This window comes from Gorilla gorilla, chromosome 9, assembly GCF_029281585.2.
Source record: "Gorilla gorilla gorilla isolate KB3781 chromosome 9, NHGRI_mGorGor1-v2.1_pri, whole genome shotgun sequence".
NCBI lineage: Eukaryota > Metazoa > Chordata > Mammalia > Primates > Hominidae > Gorilla > Gorilla gorilla.
This window is the reverse complement of record NC_073233.2, coordinates 136,524,852-136,542,868: the sequence shown is the minus strand read 5'-3', so window position 1 is coordinate 136,542,868 and position 18,017 is coordinate 136,524,852.

Here is an 18,017-nt window from a genome sequence, read left to right as displayed (position 1 = left end):
ACACTAAGGGTAGGCATTTCCTCACTCAGGATGCTCTTCCTGAGCTGTCTAGGGTGCACTGTGCTTCCCTTCCTTATCTGCTGGGCTGCTTTAAACACCGCAGCCACTCTCCTGCTTTACCATCTGTTTCTCTGTCAGCCTCATTCCCAAGGTCTGAATTCTCTTTCAGCTCTCGTCACTTAGTGCTACTTAACACAACAGTAGGCTCAGAATACATGTTTATTGAGTGAATGGATGGTTGGAGGAATGAATGGAGTGAGCAAGTTAGGGAATTTTACCTGGTTGAAAAGTTTCGCCTCATCTACAAGAGCAGAAATTAATTCTTCCTGTCTCTACTGTTCAAATCAAACCCAAATATGTTAAAGTACTATAATATAATAAAATAATTACCTACTGTGGGGTGGTTACTGCTATTTCCAGGAAACTGAGGCTCAGGGGCAATCAGATAAGAACTGGCATGTGAAAGCATCCAGATTTGGATATGTGTCTTTTAATTCCAAGTCTCTTGTTTTCTCCACTCCACTACAGGGAATAATTGTCTCTGGGGCAGAACTTCAAGAAACATGGGGTGCCTGGGCACAGGAAAAATCCCCCGGTAAGGGAGAGGGCACAGAAAAGGGAGATGGGGAACCTCAAATCACATGTTTTTCCTTTACTGCTATTTCTGGGGCTACATCCAGCTGGAACAAAAGGACATTGAGGCAGTCCCAGGTGGAGACAATAGGCGACTTCCACCCTCTCCCTGCTTGTCCCGAGCCCTTTGGCCAATGCTTCAAAGTCAGCTGAGCAGACCGAAGACCAATCACTTCCAACTATCTGGAAAGTGCTGGAAATAAGCTTAGACAGAACAAGGCTCTCACGTTATTTGACATCTCCTCCATCATGGTCTCCTTGGTTTCTCAAGCCCTTGTTGAATACTTTCCAGAGAGCATTTTTAAGTGGCTGAAGGTTAGGTAAGTTCTGATATCTGGTAAAAGGATCATCATCGCCTGCGTGAGTTTCCAAGGGCTACATCACGATGCTCTGGGCAAGAGTTTGAGAGTTTCCTGGAAGCTGAGCCCAGGCAGAGCCCTCTTTCATGTTCCATGGCCCTTCAGTGAGTGTTTCCACATCCTTTGCTTTCTTAAGCTGTCATTTTTTTTAGCGCTTTCTATGTTGTCGTTACTGTGCTAAGTGCACTGGAAAATGATCTCACTTCTCTTTATTTAAGGCTCCTTTTAAAAGCACATAATATAAAAATGCGTCCTTATTATTAAGGAAAATTACTTTCCTATGTGGTCAATGGCCCTAAGAGCTGAGCTCAGTCCTTACTCTTGTTTGACAGATGAGGAAACTGAATTGGTTAGAAAGGTTCAGTAAATTGCTCAGTCACTCAGTACGTGAGTGAACAGCTGGGATTCAAGGTCAGGTTTGCGTGATGCGAGAGGCCAAGCTCCTAAAGGCATCACCATCTATCTCAATTTCCTAGTGGTTTTTGACTGCAATCCCTGGGAAGCTCTGTCTCGGTGGAACTTTTCCTTTCCAATCTTCGCACACTTTTTCAGACAATCTCTCATTTAACTCTTCCCTAAATTGTCTACCGTTCTCCAGGACTACTTATTGCATTGCCTATTCTGACTACAAAAGTCTTGAGGCAAAGATAGAGGCATTCACTGCTACGGTTCACAGCAAACTTAAATCTGAGTTTGAGCAGCCACAAAGCAGCCTCAAAGTGGAAGAAATGCTGAAAGAGATGGAATGTCAATGGCCTTTTGTGGTGCTTTGCTAGAAATATGAACAACGGCATATTAGAAAGAGCTGGGAAAGTATTTTTCCAGTGGAGGTAGACTTTCCTAGGGCTGCTGCCAACTTACTTTATTTACTTCCTTACCTATCTGCTATAATCGAGGCATCAGTACAGAGATCAGCAAGTATTTGTGGAACACTTCTGTACCAGGCAGACTGGACTAGGTTACACTGTGGTAACAAGAGCCAAACCTCAGTGGCTTGGAGCAACACATCTTACTCATGCTGCATGAACACTGGGCTGGCAGGGGGTTTTGTTCCATGGTATCAGAGTTACTCCGGGCCCAAGCTGATAAGCAGCTGTCACCTGACACGTGCCAGAGAGACAAACAGAAAGGCCGAAACTCTTCAGTGGTCCTCTAATTTTCTGCCAAGTGACCCCGTTCGAATTTCATCAGTGAAAGCACATCCTAGGACCACTCCCAATTTCAACAGGGCAGGGAGTCGGATTCTACGACATGTCCAGATAGGGGAAGAACTTGTCCAGATTAGTGAACAACTTTTGATGTGCTTAACGCTGGGTGAGGTATCGTTGAACAAATAAACATGAGTCTTGATCCTGCCCTCAAGGAGCTCCTTATGGACGTGGGGAACTAGGATTTAACACACATCAAATGGATAAAGAACGTCATGAGTTGGTATAAAATAATGTACCCTGCCAATCCATATAGAACTCACATATCGTGTTTTTCTCGTCTGATGTTTTACAAGCTTCTGCTAAAAATTCACATCATTTCTTGTTACTTATTCCTCTGATAAGCTCTTTAAGAACAGAATCTTGCTTTATCATTTATTTTCAGTTCTTATCAAATATCTGGAACACAGAAGAGCTTATTACATGTTGTGTGGATGGATTAAGCTTGCTAAGCTATTTGGAAACAGGAAGAAAAAGCATGCCTAGAATTTGGAGACCACCCATGGAAAGGCATGACCTCCACTGGGTGTTCAGGACTTCAGGTGGTCAGTATTTCTGCTCCTTCCAAGCAGACCAGCTTGCTCCCACTCAGCCCCATGGCTTGCCTTCTCTTCCTTGGAAATCTTCTTACATGCCTCTTGTTGCCTGGCCATCCCAGGAAGGAAGCACCCATGTCTTCTACAGTCCCAGTTGCTTAAAACAAATATGCTTCCCCTGCTCAGATAACCATCGGCAGGGCTAAGGATCCTAAAAACCATGGGTTTTTAATACTGGGAAAGTGCTACTCTGTAGGGATCCTCTAGCCCACCGTTGTTTCCTTTATGGAAACTGAGGCTTGGAGAATGCAAGTGGCTCTCTCAAAGCTTCATAAAATTCACTGGGAGGTCTGGGCTGGAGTCCAGGTGTTTTGACTCACTTGTCATTGCTCTTTATAGTCTGGATTTATAGATGCATATTTCTGTGTAGACTTGTTGATAAACTTTACATTGACACCTAAGACATTATATTTCCTTTTCTATCAAGACAATGTTTAAAGCAAGACAAACAACTAAAGAAAACCAAAATAATGTGGTTTAAATGCTAGGAGAAGAACAGTCTTGCAGCCAACATAAATGAGCTCTCATGGAAACCTCTGCCCGCCAAGAACACTTAACCTCCACGAATGACATCTGTGCCACAAGGGTGGAGCTCGAAGTCCCAGGTAAAGCAAACCATCTCTTTAGGGTGGCATGAATGGGGCAGATTCTCATTCTCAGAAGAGGCTGCCATTATTTTATAGAAAACAGATGGGATTTGAAACCGGATCTGGCTCAACTCTCAACTGCACCTGCTTTCTGAGCTTCAGTTGTATTATCTGTAAAGTAGTATTATCTGACTGGCCTAATTCATATAGTTGTCCCACACATCAAATATGACAATGAGAGTGAAGATGCTGGATGAATCGTACCCAAATATTAGTTGGTGCTAGACCCTGATTCATGGAAGGTAGCATCCCAGAGATTATTTTCTTCCTTAATCCCTGTTTGAGGCAGGGGCTGAAAGAAAGTGGAGTTATCCAAGGTCATTGGTCATGATGCTTCTTAGTTCAACCATCAGTTAATGTTCTGATGGGAAAGAGGCTAAAGAGATCAAGTGGGAGAGGGGAGCCATGGAGGACAAGGTGTGGGTCGGTTGAGGACCAAGGAGGGTGGAAAAGGAAAACAACTATCTCTCAGAAATAAAGGCAAAGTTAAAATTATCTGGTGAATAACAGCAATATTAACTCTCACTTTTCTTCTCTGACAGCACTGGTTCTCCAAAAATAAACCAAGAGCAGAAAGGCAGTATGGCATGTGGTCAAGAATACAGGCTCAAGAGTCAGATTAATTCCAATTTGAATTCAGGTTGCCCTTTACTTGTATCCATACGTGTCACCTTGGGCAAATTGTTTAACTGCTTGTACAATCATTTTTTTCTTTCAACAAAATAGAAATAATAACACCACTTCCCTTAGTGTTGTTAAATGATATGATGCCTGTTGAATATTTAGCTCAGTGCCTGACAAGCAGTAAGCGTCTAATAAGTGTTAGCTCTTAGTATTATTAACAATGCAGCTATTAGCAGGGAAATACTTCTTGAATTTGAGGTGAGACATTATTCAACTTAGCTTTCTCCATGAAAATGAGCCCAGGAATCCTTTGCACATTCTCTTTCCCTCCCTTCCTGATCAACTGGCTCTTTTTCAATCTGTCTTTTTTATTTGTTTTTGCTCTTTATTGCTATGTAATTGTTCAGATGTTGGGGTACATGTGATAATTTGATACATGTATACAATGTGCAATGATCAAATCAGGGTAATCGAGATATCCAACAACTCAAGCATTTATCTTTTCTTTGTGTTGGGAACATTATAATTCTTCTCTTCTAGGCATTTTGAACTATACAACAAATTATCATTAGATATAATTTCCTTACAAAAATGCAGTTAGAAGGAATGAGTTCTAGTATTCCATCAGTCTTAATTAAACATTTTATTGAGTGTATCTTAGTGCTGATCCCAATGAAAGGCAAATGGGACAATTAATTTGCCCATAAGGAGATTTGTAAATTAGGACCAATCTAAGAAAGTCACAAGCTGATATAATTGTTTTTATTTCTGATGGCCCTAAGGAACATGAGGGCAGGAGTAGCCAGTACTCCTAAGGTTCTATTAGGGTTGTCACAGCGACACACTTCGGCTCCCTAACAATAGATGAGGTTCCAAGGTAGCCTTGTATGGAAATGCAAGCTCCGCTTCCACAACGCCTCCACCTCATTGCTATAACTGGTATCATAATCAACAAGATGAGACTCTCTTTCCTGTTTTTTGAAGTAATGTTTGCTGTAACCTAGGATAAATAAACCCCGACTCAGTCCTTACACCAGGAAGCACTTTTAAGGCCTATATCCTGTCCTGGCAGGGAGACGGGATCAAATGAGCGAATGGGTCTTTCCACGGCTAACTGCTGTGACAGCTGCCGTGTTAAGAATGGCAGGAGCCTCTAAACAGCAAGCTGTCCAGTGAGAGGAGGTGGGAAGGTCCACTAGGCTATGTGGAATTTTCATTTCTGGCAGCACTGGAAAATGAGATCTCAAGGCAGCCATGTTTATTCTGATCATGTGGAAATTAAAATTAGAATAGGGGAAATTTGAACCCACCTGGTCTAGGGTATGCAGCGACTCATGACCAGAGGAGATAAGTAACAAAAAACAAAAGACAAACCATAATAATAATATAAAAATAAAGCTATTGGAATAATATTTTAGTCTGGAGGAAACATGTAGCCCCCCCACCTGAGGCAAAGCCTCAGTGGGATTGAGGATCTGGGGGCCCTGAGGGGTCACAGAGTCTCTGTAAAAGAGAAAGTAGGCACCGTGTGGGGAGGGCACATGAGGTCCAGGCCCTCAGCTCTGGGTGGGGCAGAGGCAAAGGAGCTGGGCACACTGGCCTCGAGTCCCTCCCTCTCTTGAAGATGCTCCCTGAACCTGAACTTTCAGCCAAGTGGCTAGAATTTCTACTCTCTGGCATTTGTCTGCTGGTCAAAGAATGACATCTACTGGTAATGTGGTCTAGGAAAAAGTCCCTGAAGTCAGAAGGCCAAGGAATAGAATCTGGTGCTATCTATGCAAACTGGCTATGATCCAAATCAAATTTGAGCCTCAATTTCATCGTCTATTAAGTGGAGAAAATACAGCTTGTCCCACAAATTTACTTGGAGGAGAGATGATTTAAAAGCGTAAGTGCTTTGAACTTAGGAAGGAGTCAACACACATCTGAGAGGATTCATCTCCCTCCCTTTCAACCCCACAGTCTTGTCTCCAGTTAAGCTCTTGTGCTTGCCTGGACTGGGGTTCTCTGGCTGCTTTCTCCAGCTATATTTTGGCAGCAGGGTGCCTGGGAAGCACAAGTTTGGCATTCAGAGAGTTGATCTAGCCCATGGCTGTGGGTGGCATAGAACAGAGCCAGGAGAATTATTTCTCTTTCGGCTCCCTTTCTCTGTTCCCAGGTCTCTCCATGGGACCATTTCCCCAGCTCCTTTCCCATATTTTGATGGGGTGTATAGGCACTGCACAGAGTTTGCCCCTTTCATAAGAACTGACCACAGGGTGTCCAGCTGTGTGGTCACCTTTCTTTTTCTTTCTGGCCTGGCAGGAGGAGAATGGACCTTGGGCAGATTTTAAAGCCATTTCGGTAAAACTGATGCTGCAAGTCAATGAGAAGCCTGCACTCAGCTTTCCAGGCAGGGTTTGCCAAAGAACAAAGATCCGATTCATACTAACTCATTGACTGCCTTATTTGTAATTTCCTCCCCCACCCCCTTAATATTATAAATGCAGGCAACCAGGAATGCAGGCTTCCCAGATGAGGATTTGCACAAATCAGTTTTGTTTTGCATTTTCTGTATATTTCCTATCCACCCACTTCCCAAACCCAATATAACCCATGGAAGCACCATCACTGCGAGGGTAGAGGAACCGGGGTGGCCCTTGTCTAGAGGAAAGGAGAGCCATGTGTATGGAGGATGAGGCTGGCTCTTTAGGCCTCTGCAAAGAAGGCTCCCCATCCTCCACCCTGCCACCTTGGTGTTTTCAAGGTGTGCTGTGAGTTGTGTGGGTGTCTGGCTACAGAGCGTTCAGTAAGTCAGCAGTTTCCTCAGAAGATCTTCATGCAGAAATTTGATTCTACCATAGTTAGCATTGAAGCTGCTGACTTAGAAATCATACAGAGTAATTTAAACATTTGGCACATTTATTTGCATGCCAGAAATGTGTAAAAACTGCCCGGCTCTTGTCCGTAACTCTTGGCTTATCGACAGAAAACGACCACTGGCAGGGTTTCCTATAGCTTAGGATTTGAACGCCTCATCTCCTTGGGACTCAAAGGAGCAAAATTATGGGCAAGAAGCCCATTGAAGTGTAGGAAAATTGAGGCATAAAAATGTATTAAAAGATTTTTATGCAATTATCCTGTTTCTTTTGATTCCAAATTCTATAATATTTCCAAAGGTCCTCATAGCCTCTTTGTAAACCATCTCAGAAAAAGAAAGCCAGATTTTCATGAAAAAAATTTTGTGGTCTGATTTGTCTCATCCCAACATAGCAAGTGTCATAGGAGAAGTGGCTATGGGCCAGCAGTTTCCAATACAAATAATCTCTTCTTTTAAAAAGCAGATTAAAAAATATATAAAATTTATTTAATTAAAAAAAGAACAGAATATTATGAAAATGTGGAAGTTAACATTCCCATACTACAGTTGGTCAAAAGGTAACCACTTAAACCTTTTCTGTTTTTATTATTTAGTAGTTAATTCCATATTTTATGTATTTCCACCTCTTGAAATATATACTTATATATACTTTTTGATATAATTACTTTAAACCATATCAATGAACCATCAGTACAAGACATAAAATGTAGCTCAATTACTCTACACCCACCCCCATCAATTTCCAAATCTTTAAGTTATTTTTAAAAATTTTAGTTTTCATTTAGCTATTGTTATAACTTTAAATAATATACTTTAATTTTTATTTCTTGATCCATCATCTTTAGATAATATATCTGATTTCATGTCATGTAAAATGTAGAAATTAGCACCCCCATATTTCTTTCTACTTTTTTACATACATCTCCAGTTACTAATATCATCAACATTAGATTTACATTTCATTTTGTAACCAAAGTTAAGCCATTCATACTTTGACTTTAAGTTGATTCTAAAGATTAACATCTCATTTAAGATAATTATGTATTCATATTAAGATAATTCACCACAGAACCAACTTGTATAACTAGACTTTACAGAATAAGGTATAAATATGTGTCACTAAACTTGTGTACTGATAAAAAATACTCCAAGTTTTAAGGTCAAGTGGACTCTCTTTCTTATACATTACGAATTGGTTAAAATCAGACCACATTCTAGTTTTTTTCATACCATTTTCTTTCATAGCTTTTTGTTTTCCCTGGTGTTTCTAATAGCTTTTCTTCTTCCTGTTAGTTGAAGCAGTTTATGACCTCACCTTTCATCTAACGTTTTAATAATTATTTGCTATGGGATAATCTACCTTCTGTCAAAGACAATAGACAATTTGCTATTCTAATTTGGATGACTTCTTTTAATACCTCTTGTATATCTGTCTCCTGGATAAGGTTCATTGTTATCTGGATTTCATTTTCTTTTCTTTCTTTGTTTCTATTTTCATTTCGTTAAACAACATCATCTTATTTCTTTAGAAAGACTTTATGGAAGGTAAACTTTCATATTCATTGTGGGTCTTAAAATGTTTGCATTTTATTATACTAGATTGATGGTTTAAGTACAGAATTTTAGGTTCAAAATGATTTTTCTTCAAAAATTTAAAGATATAACTGTCTTACCCTTTAGTGTCCAGTGCTGCTAATGTAAAGGCTGATGCCAATCTAATTATTCTCGTTCTTCTGTAGGTGACTTTCTAACCTTTCTCTAAAAGCTTTTTGTATTTTCTCTTATCCTTGGCTGAAACTTCAGTTTTAAGATTGGTGACTTTCTTCAGCTCTCAAATTTTCTTCTAATATTTTTCCCTTTTATTTTCTCTCTTTTTTGGAAACTTCATGAAGTAAATGTTGGCTATCCTGGATTAATCTTCTAAGTCTCAGCTTATATTATTTCACATTTTGTATTGCAAACTTTTGTTCTTTGTTCCAAGAGACTTCTTTGACGTATTTTTCAGTTGTGTTATTGAATTTTTATTGGGCAATTTTATGTTTTTTAGTTTCAATAATTCTCTTATTCATCACTCAATTGTTTAGTAAATGTTTGTTGAGCTCTTCCTTGCTCCTTGGTATGTGCCAGGCACTCTTCTAGACCTGGGGAAAAAGCAATCAGTGAACCCACAAAGTCTCTTCCTGCCCAATGAGGGGGAAGACACACAGTGAACAAATGAGTGAGCAGACACATGGTATGTCAAATGGCAATAAGTCCTATGGAGAAAAATAAAGCAGAGTAAGGTGGGTAGGGAGTGCTATGGATGGGGATGGAGGCTTTATTTTATATAAGATAGTTAGGCAAGACCTCATTGACAAGTTAACATTTTCATGTGACCTTCATGAAGTGAGGGAGAGAACTTTGTGGAACTGCAGCTGGAAGAGGAAGTATAAAGACCTTGAGATAAGAGCTTCCTTACGCTGTGCTCCTTTTCCATAGTATCCCAAAATGGCATCTGGGGAGATTCTTAATGATATCTACAGTTTTAAAGATACTCACGTTTTGTTGCATTTGAGGATGTCATAGAATCCATCTGTAACTAACCTCAGCTCTAAAATAAAGCAAAACATATCCATATTTTCAACGAAATAAACCTATACTGAGAAGTTCCTAAGAACTTAGTTACCAAGCAAAATGCTAAGAATATGAAGATGAGTAAAACATAGTCATCACTCTGAATGTAAACAATTAAGTAATGTGCACGGCAGCAATTGCTCATTGGATTTATCTATAGGGTCATCAAGAATGTGACTATCTGATCCCACAGTGAAGCTGCTGGTAGTTCTCAGAAGGGTGAAGTTAGGCAGAAAAATTTCTAAGTGCAGAAGAGACAGAGGCTGAAAAAGATTTTGCTATAGGATCAAGTTGGAGAGGGCTTCCTAGATGGTAGTAGACATGTAAAACCCCCATGACAAAGAAAAAATTCCTCATTAAGAGTTTTTATTCCATTCAATGTAGTTTCTGGAGGCCTGAGATGAGCTCAGGCATAATAACTTAGTGTTCCGCTTGAGAGAGAGTCTGAGAAAGGAAGCAGTTATAAGGGAGTAGGATCGGATAAGGACTGTCAGCAAATGGTCACTAACGTATGGCTTTCCTCTAATTTTTAAAAGACTATTTGCCAAGTACGTGTGGCCTTAGATTGGAAGGGGTATGTGAGACATGGAACTCAGAACTGGATGAAGAATCTAAAGTTTGAGGTCTAACACTGGTGGATTAGCTTTGGTCAGATTATTCTCACATCTACCCGACTTTGAAAAAATTAATTATATGGCATTTCTAAATGCCATGAATATTGTGAATATTGTTGCATTGGCTGCATTGTGCCAAAGTTCGTCTTCCTATACTTTCCATCAACTGGGCTTAGTCTGATAATCTGAAAGAAAACACTTCCTCTTCTACATTACAGCCCTTCACCTATTTAAAAGCAGCAGTAAAAATCATTGTAGTAGTGAATTCCCAGATTCTTACTGGGATAGAATGTTAGCTGTTGTCTGGTCCAGTGCAAGAAACTTTTCTACAGCATCTCTGCTAGCTGATCTTATAGCTCTGTTTCAACTTATTCAGTGCTTTCCAGGCACTCATTTTGTTTTTGAATGGCTCCAAATATTCAAAAGCTCTCTAAATGTTCAAAAGCACTTCACCATTTTGATCTGAAATAGGCTTCCCTGTAGTGTTTATCTACTGATCCAAGTCCTATGACACTTGTCTATTATGAGGCAATTTCAGTTCCAACAATGAAATATTATAACAGGCTGCTGCAATGAGATAAGGCAGGATTCATCTGAGCTATCATAAACAAAATCTCCAATTTCTTTCATATGCAAAGTGTTCTTCTTTCAAAGCATTTTCTCTCTCTATTTTCTCATTTTATTTTTCACCATCTCAATGAGAAGAGATCTTATGCTAAGAGCACAGGCCAACAGTAGGGAGTGGTGCCTAGTTCAATGAGTGTCACTGCTGTGTTTGGTAACAGTGACAAGGAGGGGAGAGAAGTAATGAAGAACAAAATGTCTCAGAAGACACTCAGTGATCTGATGTCATCGTTCTTTGGAATACTCCTTGCTGATATGTGGGAATATCAGCACCTACTGAGATAATTAAATAGCCAGGACTATTCCCACTCCCCTCCTATTTTACACCAGAATCACAGGTTTCTGGGGTCAATGGAATTCATGATAAAATAAAACATCAGAAGCTTCTTGTATCTTCCCTGTGGATGTGCTTCAGAAGACTCTGGTGAGAGATGTTGAGTCTTTTTGAGACACCCAAATTGACAGACTCCAGAGATATGCAGAGATAAAATTCAAACGTGTACTTAATCTCCCGGCCTTTGTTAGTCTCAAGCCAGTTGCATTAGTAGCTTAGTTAGCCTGGGGGCAGGGAAGAATCCTTTCTTTCAAGCAACTGGCTTGAAAGTTTTCTCAAGAATCCAGTTGTTGCCAGGTGGGGTGGCTCACACCTGTAATCCCAGCACTTTGGGAAGCTGAGGCGGGCTGATCACCTGAGGTCAGGAGTTCAAGACCAGCCTGACCAACATGGAGAAGCCCCGTCTTTACTAAAATACAAAATCAGCCAGGCCTGGTGGCGCATACCCGTAATCCCAGCTACTCAGGAGGCTGAGGCAGGAGAATTGCTTCAACCTGGGAGGCGGAGGTTGTGATGAGCCGAGATAGCACCATTGCACTCTAGCGTGGGCAACAAGAGCAAAACTCCATCTCAAAAATAATAAGAATAAAAATAAAAATAATCCAGTTGTGCAGGACTGCATATGGAAGTTTTAGAAAACTCCATAAATGTTTTTATGAACTACTGTATCAGACCTAAGGAATTTCTTTATATTCCAAATTGTGAGCAAATTGAGTCTTCTATCCATTTTTAGAGACTACAGTGGAAAAACCTTGTCTCTTTGATGTAGAACACAAAATCCTACTGCTCTTTTTAAAAGAGGAAAAATCAACATTTCTGTTTGAGTGTGCCTTTTACGTTTCCTCCTAGTCTGCCTCTGGCTGGAGCCCTCAAGAAGGTAGAGACCTGCTTGAACCTCCAAAAGTCAATTTTCTACACCAGCAGCATACAGGTCAGATGAGTCTGGTGCAGGAGCACATGTAAAAGTACCTGCTTATCCCTGGGGCTCAAAACAGGCTCTCGCTTTCAGTAGGAGACGGGTGCGGAGTTTGCAGAAGCCGTAGAAGAAGAAGCCAATCACCCATCTTCTGATGAAAGATAAAAGGCATCACATTTCATTGTTTCAGGAGAAAGAAAGTGGAACAAATTAAAGAGAAAACAAATCAAAGGATGTAGGGGAAGAGGAAATCCCTCTCATATGGAGCAGACATGGAGGCGAAGTTGAGCAGGTAGGCAACTGTGCGTTATATGATTTATGTGTCAGATACTCCTCCTGGACATTCAAGAAATTAACCATGCAATCCTTTACTTCTCAGATGAGGAAACCTTGTCCCCAAACACACAACTAGTTAGTAAAACTAGAAATTAAATCTGGGGCTGATGATTCTTCTCGTTACTAGAAAAGTTAATATGAAACGAAGCCTCTGTCCTGTGCTAAATTTCTGAATTGTAGGAATACATGTGAGAATACCAGGCAGCTATATAAAAATACACTGCAGAAGGCCCATTTAATGGCATTATAAGAAAAAAATAGGTTAAAATATCATGTATGATATAACCTATTTTATTTTGTATAATGTAAAAAATACCTATCTGCACAGAAAAGACTGCAAAGAAACTATCCATCAAAATGTTATCATTGGCTACCTCTGGGTGGGGAATTATGGGTGAATTTAATCTTCTTGTTTTGACTTTTTCATATTTCCCAAATCTTAAACAATTGACATGTATTAGTTTTAGGTTAAAGAAGAATAATGACTATTTGGATAAAGAGATAGAAGGCAGAGTTGCTTTTGGATTCCAGATTGAAGTCCTTAAATTTCAGTCTTGGAAAGTGATTTTAAAGGAAGTGTGTCATTTCAATATAAATTATTCATCCTACGCTTCTTTGAATTTTGATCACCTTTAGGGCTGACGTTCTTCACAATCTAGACAAATATCAGCCTTCTGAACCTCTTACACACTGGAAGATTTAGCTCTACTCTAAGCAAGGAGCAACAATACCTTTTTCACTTTTATTCTTTCTGTTTCTGTTCCTTTGGCTCTCTTTCTCTCTCTCTCTCTCTCTGTTTTAGACAGGGTCTCACTCCATTGTCCTGGTGCCATCACAGCTCACTGAAGCCTCAACCTCCTGGACTCAAGGGATCCTCCCACCTCAGCCTCCTGAGTAGCTGGAACTACAGTTGACAGCCACCATGCCTGGGTAATTTTTGCATTTTTTGTAGACAGGGTCTCACCATGTTGCCCAGGCTGGTCTCAAATTCCTGGGCTCAAGCAATCCCCCTGCCTCAGCCTCCCAAAGTGCTGGGATTACAGGCGTAAACCACAGCCCCCAGAGGCCCTCTTTAAAAGTATATATTATCCAAATACCCAGAATTTCTAAAAACTATTTTTTGAAATGTCACCAAATATGATTAAAAGTACTGGACTGTATCATGTTGTGCTTTGGCCAGGGATGAGCTGTGATGCAAGTTGCAAAAAACAGCCTTAATTGAGAGTTTAATTCCATTAGATAATGAGCCAGATTCTCTCCAGGCACAAGCTGCTCCTTGGGAACAAGGTCAGCATCTCTGGCTGTTCTGGATGCTTTCTGGTTGGTGCAAAGGTTGAGTTCAAGTTTATGTGATTTTCTCAGCTGGTTTAAAAAAAATGTGCGCATTTTTTTTTTTTTGACATTTCCAGTTAAAAATACTGGAAACCAAAGTGTTTCTTGCCATACTCTATGCTTGTTCCAAATCAGGACTGGGATCCCATCTCTACATACCTGTACAATGTGAAAAGTTTCCCATAAGCGACAGCCACTTATAAGAATGAGTAACGTACTTCAGGTGTTTTTCAGGCTTGAAACTCTTGGAAAATAAACTAGGTGGGAAATAAAACCCTGAAGTCTAGGTTCAGTCCAGAAATCACAAGTCAATTTTTTTTATTTTATTCCTCCTTGAGGAAAAATAAAATGAGGGATGTATTGAGACAACTACTCAAATAGTCAAGGAAAAAGACACCAGATGTAGACTGAATTACCCAGATAACAGACAAAAAGAAATCTGGTGTGAAGTAGTGACTCATTCTGTCTGTTTACGCAGCCTGAATTTTCTGGTTAATTGTCAGCTCTTCACTTCACTTTGTGCTATGTAAAAGATAAATTATTCCCCTGACAGATTTATTTTTGTATTGACTGGAAAAAAGTTCATGCTAAAATAGTTGTGTGATGTGTACTAAAGAGACAGAGTTAGGTGCCAGCATTTTGGTATTATGTTGTGGAACACCAGCAGGAACAATGGGGAAAGGATGAATGCTTGAAGAACCAAAAGTTAAGAAATTGTTAGATTAATTAGATCACATATATCCAACATTCAAATATCTATTTTCCATCTCTCCATCCATCCATCCATCCATCTCTCCATCCATCCATTTTTACCCATTCACTCATCATTCCATCTATTTATCCATTCATCTATTCATCCACTCATCCATCCATCCATCATTCTAGTCATATATCTATCCATCAAATATTTATTTAGCCTTTACTTTATGTTTCATGCACTGTGGTTAAGTGTTGCAGGAACAATGGCAAACAAAGCTGATCCATTCCTTACCCCCATGGTTTTACAATAAATAAAGAGAAAGGACAATGCACAAATAATTACAATGTAATTCTTGCTACAAAAGGGACAGTAGTACACTACTGAAACATATGGTAGAAAGACAGAATCTAGTGAGAAGAGGGAGATAGGGATAGTCAGTGAAAACCTCCTTGTAGAGGTAGAATACAGGTCAAAACCAGATGTATGATTGATACATCTGGATCTTCTTAGTTTGTCTCCCTGAGCCTCTGAGTACACAGATAGTCTTGGCTATGCTGAGGGAGTAAGGGAAGTATCCAGGATAAAGATGTCAGCAGCAAACCTGGCATTTGGTTGAAGTGGTGTCCTAAAAAGGCTCAAAAACACACCATTCTATTTCCAGTCATTCATCAGCATCAGGCCAATATAATGAGTACATTAACAACTGATGAATGTGGCTTTCTATAAATTTCTCACCACATTCATGGATGCAGCTGACTGTAGTTACTGGACTTCTGGCTCTAGGCATGTTTTGAAACAGCAAAATCCATGAGGATTTTTTGTGGTACATTGTATTGTTCTTTCCTCTTCCTGGTCTACCGGGGACTGAGCTATCCACTGGAGCCTCAGACATTTAGTGTGAAAATGGGAGGATTATTCCTTTGACAGGTCAATTAATCTGAATGTTGCTTCTTTAGTATGGTTACCCTGGTCCCAAACATAGACCAATAGACTCACGGAAGGTGCTCAATATTCAGTCCCACCAACAGGCTAACCACTTAGTGTTGATGACATTTGGCAAATTGATTTATCCACTTTCCCTTCAGGGAAAAGAGATTAATCTCTCTGATTCTCTTTGCTTATCTGAAAGGTGATGAGGTTGCAGAATCCCTAACGATTATTCCCAGCTCACAAACTATGGCTTCTAGAATTCTTGGTCATGATGTTCTGCCCTGGAAAACGTATCTTATCTGAGCAGAAGCTACTGAGTTAGTTAGTCCAGGTGCAGGGCAAGCATGGAAAAGTCCAAGGCACAGATACTGTGAACCTGGAACTAGGGTGGTGGCTTCCTGTGCACCTTGGAGAAAGCGGAGCCCAGACACCTCCCAGAAGCCCTTCTAGCCTCCCACACATGTAGGAGGGGAAGTTTAAGACCAGTTTATCTAGTATAGGTCAGGAAATATAGTAATGGTTTTAGCGTCCCTCCAATGAAAGTGGGTTGCCTTCTAAAATTAGGACTAGAAAACATGCTTGGGGAAACTCAAAAGGTTGGCTCTATTGCAGTTGTGCTGGGGAGGAGGGCTTGACTCGAAGACTGGGTTCCATCTGTAATCAGTGGACTGCTGCATAAGGAAAAATTAATGCAGCCGGCATGACTTGGTGTGAGTCACTGAGACATAGCTGCAGTGGTCTGTCCTTCCACAGACTCAGCAGGACACCCTTCTCCAGCAAGTGTGTCCTAATTACATTACTGGGGACCGCAGCAGTCTTTTCTCTCTGGATTAGCAAACCAGCATTCCAAGTAGAAGGGACAATCAGCCCCTGGGGTTTTCTCCTGTGAAGATTTATGGATTGTGGTGAGAATGACTGAATTGGGAAATGGGAGCCTTGGGTCCACCCCGGCCATGCCATTGATAATAGCAGTCAATAGTTATTGAGTATAAAGTCTGTTCTAATCACTAAATTAAATACTTAGGTCTCACTACCTCTTTAATCCTCACAGTAATCCCTGAGGTGTACAGTGCCATTATCTTCATTTTATATATGAGGAAACCAAAAATCGGAAATCTTAAAATGTCCATGGTAACTGAGAAAGAACAAAGGCTGGGATTTAAATTGGGAAGTTTGATATCAGAGCCTGTGCTATCACACTATGATAGCCTGTCGTCTTCATTGGACTGATAAAGTCATGTACTTAACTGTAAAATTTGTTTTTTTATTCTTGTTACAGGTGCAATACAACATTGTATAAAAATCAGAAAACACAAACATAACAAGAATACAACAAAAAATCTTCCATACCACCAGAAAGAACCTCTCAATACTTAGTTGACTTACGGTTTTAGATTGTAAAAATGGCATTATGCTGTACACAATGTATTTTGAGCTGTCAAGCCCTAACTTTTGATATTTATCCAGTCCATAGTATGTTCAAGGGAGTGTGCTGGGGAGGCAGTTTATATGACTACTGGTGATAAGGAAATGTCAAGGGCACAGACCCTGCACCCCCAGAATCACATTCTAGTGGGGAAGATAAGGCAGGAAAGACGTGGACAGGAGATACGAGAACTTAAATAGCTCATTGTGACAACGCAGGAGCAAGACAATAGCTGCGTGGAAAAGCACAGGGAGAGAAAGAAAGGACTGGAGCTGGAGCTTAAGGGATGTCACAGGGGATTACGGGGGCTGGCTGAGATGATTGAGGCAGCTCCGAAGGGGCCAATCTGGAAAGACATAGCTGCTGAACATACTGCCGGATGCATGGTAGAAGGTCCCAGAACAATACGTCGAACACAATCCCATTAAAAAGGCCCAGTATGGGTATAAGAATAGAGGAAAGACTGGAGGGCTGGATATCAAACCCTAAATAGTAGTTAGCTTTTTGGTGTGAGACTGGGTGGAAGGGGACCCGAGGTGGTGATTCTCAGTTTTGAATTCATACCCTTCCGTATGGCTTGAATATGCTACAACCACATATTCATCCTGTAATTAAATTGAGATTGAAAAATAACTTTGTAGGAGTTAGACTGACAGACAGAAGAAGTGAGAGGTATTTTGAGGGAGAAGGGACCAGGGAGACAGAGTGACAAAAAGTACATAGAAAGGAATGGGGGTGGAAGGAGGGGGTGGCAAGATATGGGGTTTTCAGTGGGCTATCATACATCCCAGAAGGGTCCATTCTGCTGAAACTCTCTGAGTTTGTGGAGTCCACAGGATGTTTAGCAGGCCCAGTGGAACCAGGATGGAGAAGAATTTTTGACCGACATTAGCTAAGCTACTTTGCAGGGAGTCTAGCTGGGGCCCTGTGCCCAGCTCATTCTACATTCTAGAGAGGAAGAAAAAACCAGAAAGTTGGTGCAAGGACTAATGGAGCAGCACATCAAGGGTCGTGGGAAGACTACGCCAAGAAATCCGGGTCTCCATAGGCTCTCTGGCACACACAGAAGGATGAGCACCTGTGTGCCACATGTGTGCACACATATGTGTGCCAGATGTGTGCACATGTATGTGTGCCATTGCAGTCTCAGCTGTGGCTCAAGACAAAGGCTTTGCTTTTGATCATGGGAAGGAGAGAGAGTCATTACAAAGTACAGGCTAAGAAGTTCCAGAGCTGGAGTGGGAATGCACAATGGTTCTCTGCTC